Source organism: Corvus brachyrhynchos, unplaced genomic scaffold (genome assembly GCF_000691975.1).
Source record: "Corvus brachyrhynchos isolate BGI_N302 unplaced genomic scaffold, ASM69197v1 scaffold381, whole genome shotgun sequence".
Taxonomy (NCBI): domain Eukaryota; kingdom Metazoa; phylum Chordata; class Aves; order Passeriformes; family Corvidae; genus Corvus; species Corvus brachyrhynchos.
Genome location: NW_008236219.1, coordinates 1,189,905 through 1,198,152, shown reverse-complemented (window position 1 = coordinate 1,198,152; position 8,248 = coordinate 1,189,905).

The following is an 8,248-nucleotide window of genomic DNA, read 5'->3' as shown; positions in this document are numbered from 1 at the left end:
GTGCAGTTCTAGAAGGTTGCTAGAGAGGGCTGTAAATTATGTCGTGTGTGGGTCATCAATTATATAGATAAAACTGTGAAGGAGAGTGGTTTGTCAGAAAAGATAAGAAAAGAGGGACTGAACCTAGATATATTTTCTGTGCTGATAATCTGGTCGTTTTGAGAAGTCAGAGGAGTCACTTGTAGAAGCCACTTAATAAATTTAATGACTATTGGAAGGGACAGGATAAAAAAAGAGCAAGGATAAAATGTTAAGTGTGCTTGCAATTGCAAAATCAGTGCCACTTATTCTTTAAAGAAAAGATAAGAAAAGAGGGACTGAACCTAGATATATTTTCTGTGCTGATAATCTGGTCGTTTTGAGAAGTCAGAGGAGTCACTTGTAGAAGCCACTTAATAAATTTAATGACTATTGGAAGGGACAGGATAAAAAAAGAGCAAGGATAAAATGTTAAGTGTGCTTGCAATTGCAAAATCAGTGTCACTTATTCTTTGTTTGCTAATGACTGTAGGTGTTGTCTGGATGTAAAGCATGGGTTGAAGAGGATGTGGTTCCCCTCCTCTGACAGAAGAGGAAGGGGCCCTGTTTCAGGGATTTTGGCAGGGGTTTGGGTGTCACTCAAGAGCTCCCAGGCTCATCTGGTGTCGTCTCAAGTGATTACACTGAAGATGTGACAAGATCAAGCACTTTCTCCCCAGGGTTACGTGTGCTTTCAGATGTGAAAGAGCCCAAGAAAAATAGGGACATTTTTATCATTTTTCCTCTCTGTTCCAAATGGAAGTAGGAAGGAAGAAGAGGAAGGCAATTTACACATCCAAAAAAATATGCAGAGACCTTTTTAAGTATTGAAGTGAGCTCGGTCTAGACTTACTGACATTTCTCCTCCTCCCCCCTTACCCAGATGTTAATTTTATCCTGTGCCCCTTCACAACGGGGAGGTGTGGTGTATAGCCTTCAATCCTCAAATGCAGCTGTAAAGAGAGGGAAGAACAAATCCCTCCTTCTACCTTGTTGTTTCACTGGGATTTTTCTAGAGCAGGTAACAGAATGCCTTCCCATGTGTCAATGACAGAAAGTCCTCAGAGCTATATTAGGGAAGGGCCCTGGGCAGGGAATGGATGACGAATTTATACAAACCCTACTTTTGCTAATACCCTTGAGAGTGCTTCTGCAAGTGACCTAAACCACTCATTCGCCACACAGGGGGTTTTCCATCACTAAGTTGCTCTATGGCTTTTGGTGAGGTGGAAGTTCTTCAGGAAAAGATTAAAGGGGATATCCCCTCCAAAAAAAGAGCAGGAATTGGACGGAGGAAATGGGGAAGGCTGAAATAAGCAGTTGCTTTTTAGTTTTAGTAGGCTGCCTATCCAGTCGTTTAATGGTCCCATTTCTGCTGGAAATAAATGGTGAAACTCAAAGCCCTTGAATGGATTTCATGGGGTGTTTCACCAAGGCCCTTTGCCTTAAAATTAAACAATCTCCTTCCAAAACCAACCTAATAATAGATGTTATTAATGCACTTCGTGGCTTTATTTGCCAAAAGATGGCAATATTCAAACAGAAAATTTTACAAAGAGTGAAAACTAGAGGTTGCCACTGCACTTTGACCACTGCCACCTCTGCTCTGTCCTGGAGGGAGGACACTGTCATCATCCAGGGATGAATTGCATCATCACCAGGGTGCTCTCTGGAGCAATTCAACATACAGAGCTTTGCCAGCTCCCATGTCTAAAGGAAGAATTCCATGGGCAGTTTTTCATTAACAGCAAATGTGTTTGAGAAAATTCACTTCTGCTACAAATCTGCATGACTGGTGAAATTATATCAAGTTACATCCTCAGTCAGTTTGGGCTATTATTTGATTTTATAAATTGTATCAAGACAGTATTTTTTTAAAATTAAACCCAAGCATTTCCCTTCTCTGTACGTTATTGCTGACGGAAGGCTCTCACACAGCAAAGTTTACCTTTCATTTGTTCCTGTGTAATAACCCATTAGGTCTGCTGAGAAATACCACGTTTCTTATGCAATGTCAACACCTACTTCCATTTACTCTTTCTCTTCAGAAAACACAGCATGAATCCCAGATGCTGCAGCATGCTGGTGTCCTTGACCCACTGGAGTGCTACGAGGAAGTAATTAAAGGGAACAAATTGATGAGTTTTTAATGCTGGTAAAACATACAGCTTTTTGCTTTCTTTGTCTCTGTTGCAGTGGCGAAGTTCATTAGGCAAAGGGCGGCTGAAGGATTACCAGGTGGGTCACAGACTCTCTGTTGGTACTTCCCAAGGGCAGGAAGTCTGAATAAGTTTAGGAATGCTTAGTTTCATATTTTAAATTTACTTTTTATAGTTTGAATCAAACAGACTTCAGAGATTTCCTCTGTTACTAAATAAGTTTCTCTGTTGGGAGAGAAGATAGGCAAGGTTAAACAGGAAGTTCTCATCTAACATTTTTATCTAGGATGTTTACCAACTGAATCTGCCAGCAATTTGTTTTCATCTTTAACTCCTATCTTCAGATAAAAATCCACAGTATTTTTTGTGGAATGTATCAAAGTCATGAGATGCATTTCAGATACTTGAATAATTCAGGCACTGATGCATTCTACAGCTCATATTTCCCTGATATAGTAACACAGACGTTACGCTCAGAGTTTTAAATTTTTTATTCCCGTGTGTTAATAAAACAATGATTCTGAAAAACTCTTTCAGGCTCCTTTAGTGAAATCTCCAGTACTCTTCAAGGTTTTCACAGTAAACCTCTGCCAATGTCTGCAAATAAATCCGATGCAAACACGTGTTTTGGGGATTTCTTTAAAGAGATACTCTTGCTTCAAGTAAGACTGATGACTGCTACAAGATAACTTCCAGAAGTCGCAAAACACAGAATTAATGTTTCTGGTTTTGGTATCTTCCTTTATTTCATTTTTTGCTAAATAAAGAAATAGAGCAGGGGCTCAAAAACGCCCAACTATTTTGAACTTTGAAATTGCTGTATGAGATCTGGGGAATCTTATTGGACCCCCAAAAAAGCATGAAATCCCCTTATGTCCTTCCCATCACAAGGGTTCTCAAAACAACCACAAAAGCTGTAATAAGTGTTCATTTTTTTAATGTGCTGAAGTGGATTTATGCTTTTCAGATTTCTTTCTAACAGGTCCTTTAGACTGCTGTTGCTCTGGCTTGATGGTGCTTAGCTGAACAAGCAGATTGGAGTGGAGGGGCTTGGGTGAGCTGCTGCCAGGAGGACATCAGGAAGATAGCAGTGGGAAGATATGAGCCTCCTTGTAAAAAGGGGAGCTGCAGAGGTGGGAGGGTATCTCAGGGGCTCATATTGGAACTGAAATAATTTGGAGAAGTTACTGAATGAGGGAAAAGAAGGTTAGTTTTGACTTTGTCTTAGGTTGGAGTGGTTTGTTGGAGAACTACAATATGCCATGCTGGGAATCTTGGGAAGTGGAGCAGCGGGAGCAATTTCTGGAGGCAGAGGAGTTACAGTGAGCCCTGGGGATTTTTATATAGTAAGAGGCTGCATGAATCAAATAAGCCCTGAGAACTGCCAAATACCAGATAACAGTGAACAAAACTCACAGGTGCGGACTCAGAGACGAGGGAAACCAGGGGCTGGGGGTACAGCTGGAAGGTTGCCCCCTTCATCTGGGGGTTACATCTGGGAAATTGCTTGCTTTATCTAGGGGCTATGGGTGGAGCAGGATGCTGTGGGAACTCATTTCTGCTTTGCCATGCTGGTGGCAGGAGCAGTGTGGTCAGTTCTCCTTCGTGGCTGTATCTTGCGTGTTCCTGTCCCACAAAGGGCTTCACCTGGCACATGCAGCTCCGGGCAAAGACTTGCTGCTTGTTTGGGTGAGATGTGTTGTTGAGACTTTGGAGGTGGATTGAGGGCAGTTGACTCCTCAGAATGCTCCCTCTTGCATGTTAGAGATGTCCTATTGCAACCCCCTAACTCTGCAGAAATGTGGCACTTCTGACCCTGACCTCCTGCCATGTGTGCACCGAGAGGGTCTTGGAGCTCAGTGAGAACTGAGATAACAAGTGATTTGCCAGAAAAGTCATGGAACAAGAATGGAGACTTTCAGTTGCAAATATTTTGCATAGTGAATTAATACTGCAGGTTTGTCTATTATAAAACTACTCTAACTACGGCCATAGAGAAGAGCACTGTTACAGCTGACCAACAGATATTAACCTAACTGTACACTGATCAAAGGGGATTTAAGCTTTGGTGGATAAACTAAAGCAGTTTGCATGTAGGCACTTGACTGAGCAACATTTGGGTACCTTACTTAGGTTAACTTAACAGGTGTTTGAGGAGGGTGACCTGTGCAACTTGCTCCAAAGTCACTCCCTAAGTCAGCCAGGAAATTCAGAGCAGACCCCAGGAGTCTTCTCCACTTGGCCCAAGCAATGTCATTTACACCCTGCTTGGGATTTGTTCTAAATTAAGTGCAAGAAATTTTATATTTATATTGTACCATTTATGTTTTCAATATGATTTAAAAGCTGGAATGTTATTTCCACTGAAGACTGGGGTTGAAAAGTCCCTTGAGCACTTAAGCAGTTAACTTTCAACAAAATTTATGTCCTGAAGAAGTATCAAATTGTGTCAATTTAATTCCCAGGTCACTGGATTTCTCCTGGTTCAACCAAAGTAGCACAGAGTGTGTTTATAGAATTTTCTCTAGTTCATTTGTTCATTAGTTTACTTTGGATTTGAGCCCGCAAAAATCCCTGTGGAACACAAACTTGGATTCCGCAGTTTTCTATATTAAAATTCTGCTCTTTTTAGGACAGGTAAAATGAAGCCGTTAATCACGTACCTTAGGACACATCAGTAAATGTAATATTTAATATGCACATCTTCCTATGCAATTACATTGAAAATTATGTGTACTTAAAGACCCTCATAAAACTGGTGGAGGAAAGAGTTGCTTTATGCCAGTAGGACATGGGAGGACATAAATACTTTGAAGTGAAATCCCGAACAGACTACAGATGTAGTGCAATGGGCTTATTTCCCTGGAGGACCAGTGGCCATTAACCTGAATTGCAGAGTTTGTTCTGTACTCCCCAGAGCTGCTGTATTAATGCACCTTTTGGGTTACCCCCTCAGGTGCTCCTGGTGCTGACTGGGAGGTGCAGAACTTGTCCTTCAGCTGCTTAATGCTGTTTAAACAGTTGCTTCAGGTGCAGCACATTAAAGCGCTCATCTAGGACAAGAGGTAATGGCTTCACACTGACAGAGGGCAGGTTCAGGTTGGGTATTGGGAAGAAATCTGTACTGTAAGGGGGCACGCTGGTTGCCCCAAGAAGCTGTGGCTACCCCATCCCTGGAGGTATTCAAGGCCAGGTTGGACAGGCCTTGGAGGAACCTGGGATAGTGGCTTGGGGCAACCTGGAAGGTGTCCCTGCCCATGGCAGGAGTTTGGAATAAGATAATCTTTGAGGTCCCTTTCAAACCAAACCATCCTGTGATTCAATTTATAAAGCACCATCACACATACAGACACACATTAATTTATCTCCTCTTGCTTTCTACTGGCTCCATTTTCCAAGTCATCCTCTGAGTGGACCAAGGATAGTAAAGGATGTGAGTTTCAGAAACTTATATAAATGGACATTTGAAAGCCAGCTGGTATTTTTATCTTCTCCTCACACTTGATACTTTATTTTTTCTCCTTCTTCCACATTAACAGAAATATTAGAGAAAGAAATAACACTCACTCATCATTACCACATACAACCTGCCTGGGTATATCCCTCACATTGTAGGAAATATAAGCATATAAGGAAAAAAAACCTGCTTGGACTGTGGTTGTTTCCAGTGGGCAGTGATGCATTTCAGCCAGCCCTAATAAGGGTCTGGACCCTGGTGGTATCTCATTGCTACTTTTCCTGTCAATAGGAAACTTAGAGAGTTCTAACTTAAACCAAGCGATCTTTTTTTTCCTAACAAAAAATCTACAGTCATATTTCAGTAAGGAAAGCATTTTAGGTTAAAGGAGAAAGCCTTTCAGTCCTTTCTCCTTCTGTCTTTAATTTCACCATATGCAAAGAAAAGGAGTATTTGAATGATCCTCTAAATAGGAAAACAATTGTATTGTTTGTTTTTCCACCCCTCTTTTAATTTAACTTTTTTTTATACATTCATATATGGAAAAAACCCCAATAGAACTATGTAATATCTGTTATTTTTGGAAAGTACATCTTGTTTGGCAGGTGTGTGTAAAAACTTTGATTTTGTGGAAGGTGTAAAGATTTCTTTCTCTGCCTGGGTAGGATGATGCTCTACACCCACCTGAACATCGCTCAAGTGGCTGTGGTGAGGGGAGGAGGAAGCTGTATTCTGCTTGGCTTTGGGAATAAAACCCACTTTCCTGGGTGCCTCCCAGTTGTTTAGTATTTGAGGTTTTCTCCACAGGGCTCTGATTTCTCAGTGTTACCCTTAGTCCTTAAGTATCTCTTAGTGCATTTTCAACTCTGCTACCTTATTTTCCACATACTAATGAAACTTGGGCTGTTTGTCAGAGTTCCCTAATCAAACTTAATAACGTTTGTGTGTTTAATGAGTAGTACTGCCAGTCTTAACTGTTGAGTATGGCTGGATGATGAAAACATTAAACTTTCTGAGTAAGGTATGTACAAATCAAAGCTGTGCTTCAGTGTGGTGCAATTAAATCCAAGTGGTCTATAGTTTTCCCAGACAACAATAAACTTCTCTTAGGTTTTTCAATGTGCACCTCGAACAGAGAAAGCTGGAGCAACCAAAAACTAATCGCAGTCAAAGAACTGGCTTTAAAATTCATGATCAGCCTTGTACAGAGAACTGTAAACCACAGTAGATGATTGGAAGGTGAAGGTTTAATGCAAGTGGAGGGTCTGATATCTGTGACCATCTTATGGTTTCTTTTGTGCCATTTCAGACCAAATCCCACTATCCCCTAATTTTACCTGTTTCATAACCTGCCACAAAATTTTTGAACTTGAGATGCTCCAGCTGGTCCTGACCTGGCATCCCAGCTGTGGTGGCTGTGGTTGGGTGCCTGACCTGGACTGCTGTCCTGGTCTGGCCAGGAGAGCCAGAACTTTAAAAGATGAGATGGCACCATTCCTGAGAAATTCCAGAAAGAACAGATGAAAACAGAGGTGAAAGGCAGTTCAGGAAAGCTGAAAGGAAAGGATCAGGAATCTCCCCCTGTTTGACTAGTTTGAAAAGAAGGGAGAGAGAATTTAAGGGATTTAAAATCAGGTACTTCAAAACAGGAAAGGCAGTCAAGATTAATAACATCATAAACAAAACCCAGAGAACGTCTTTGACTATGGAAGGGATCCAGCTCTTGAGTCCCCAGGAAGATGTTGCTGAAGAGGCGGAAAAAAGATTGGAGAACCAATCATCCCCTTCTACACGAAGGTTGTCTATGTGGGCGCGCAATTCTTCGATCTTCGAGTGAATTGATTTAATTGTCGATGACAAATCCATGCAACACAGCCCCTCAAACTCATCGCAGCCATGACCACGGGCCAGAAGAAGGAAATCGATGGCCGCCCAGTTTTGTAACATCGCCTGCCTCATCTTCTCTTCCTCGGACAGATGTTGGCTAAGGGCAGAGGACATGGCTCGAGCATTTTTCTCTAGCCAACATGAAATTTGCTCTAATTCACCGAGGGCTTTAGCTGCTGCCACCCATGGTAGAAAGATGGACATGACAACTCTTTTAGAATGGGGCCAATTAGTGATTGAATCATCGCAGTCTTCTGGAATTTTATGGATTGAGCGTTTAGCCCTGTTTTCGTTGACCAAATTAGCCAAATCATGCCATTTCAAAAGCTGAGCCCTGTCTGGGGTTAAAGTGGTTAACTGTCCCAGAGTACAGGGTCTTCCTGTCATGAAGGATGGGATTCCGTTCCACGCCCGGTCTCCACAGATAAGAAATACTCCATCCGGCAGCCGCTTAGAATGGCCGATGGAGCTGGAAGTGGATAAAGTAGTTTTGTGGCACCAACTTTTGGACTTATAAATTTTAGCAAGAGAGCTGACCAAATATTGAAGACTCTCCCTATAGTAGGAGTTAAAACAGTAGGTTGCCCCAGTGGACCCCTGTAGGTGTAATTCTTGGGGTTCTTGGGTTGCCACGCAAAGATTCCACATCCACCAGTCCCAGCGGTTGGGCTGGAGTATATGAGTGTCATGGGTATAGGCTACGATTTCCTGGGCGTGGAAGGGAATG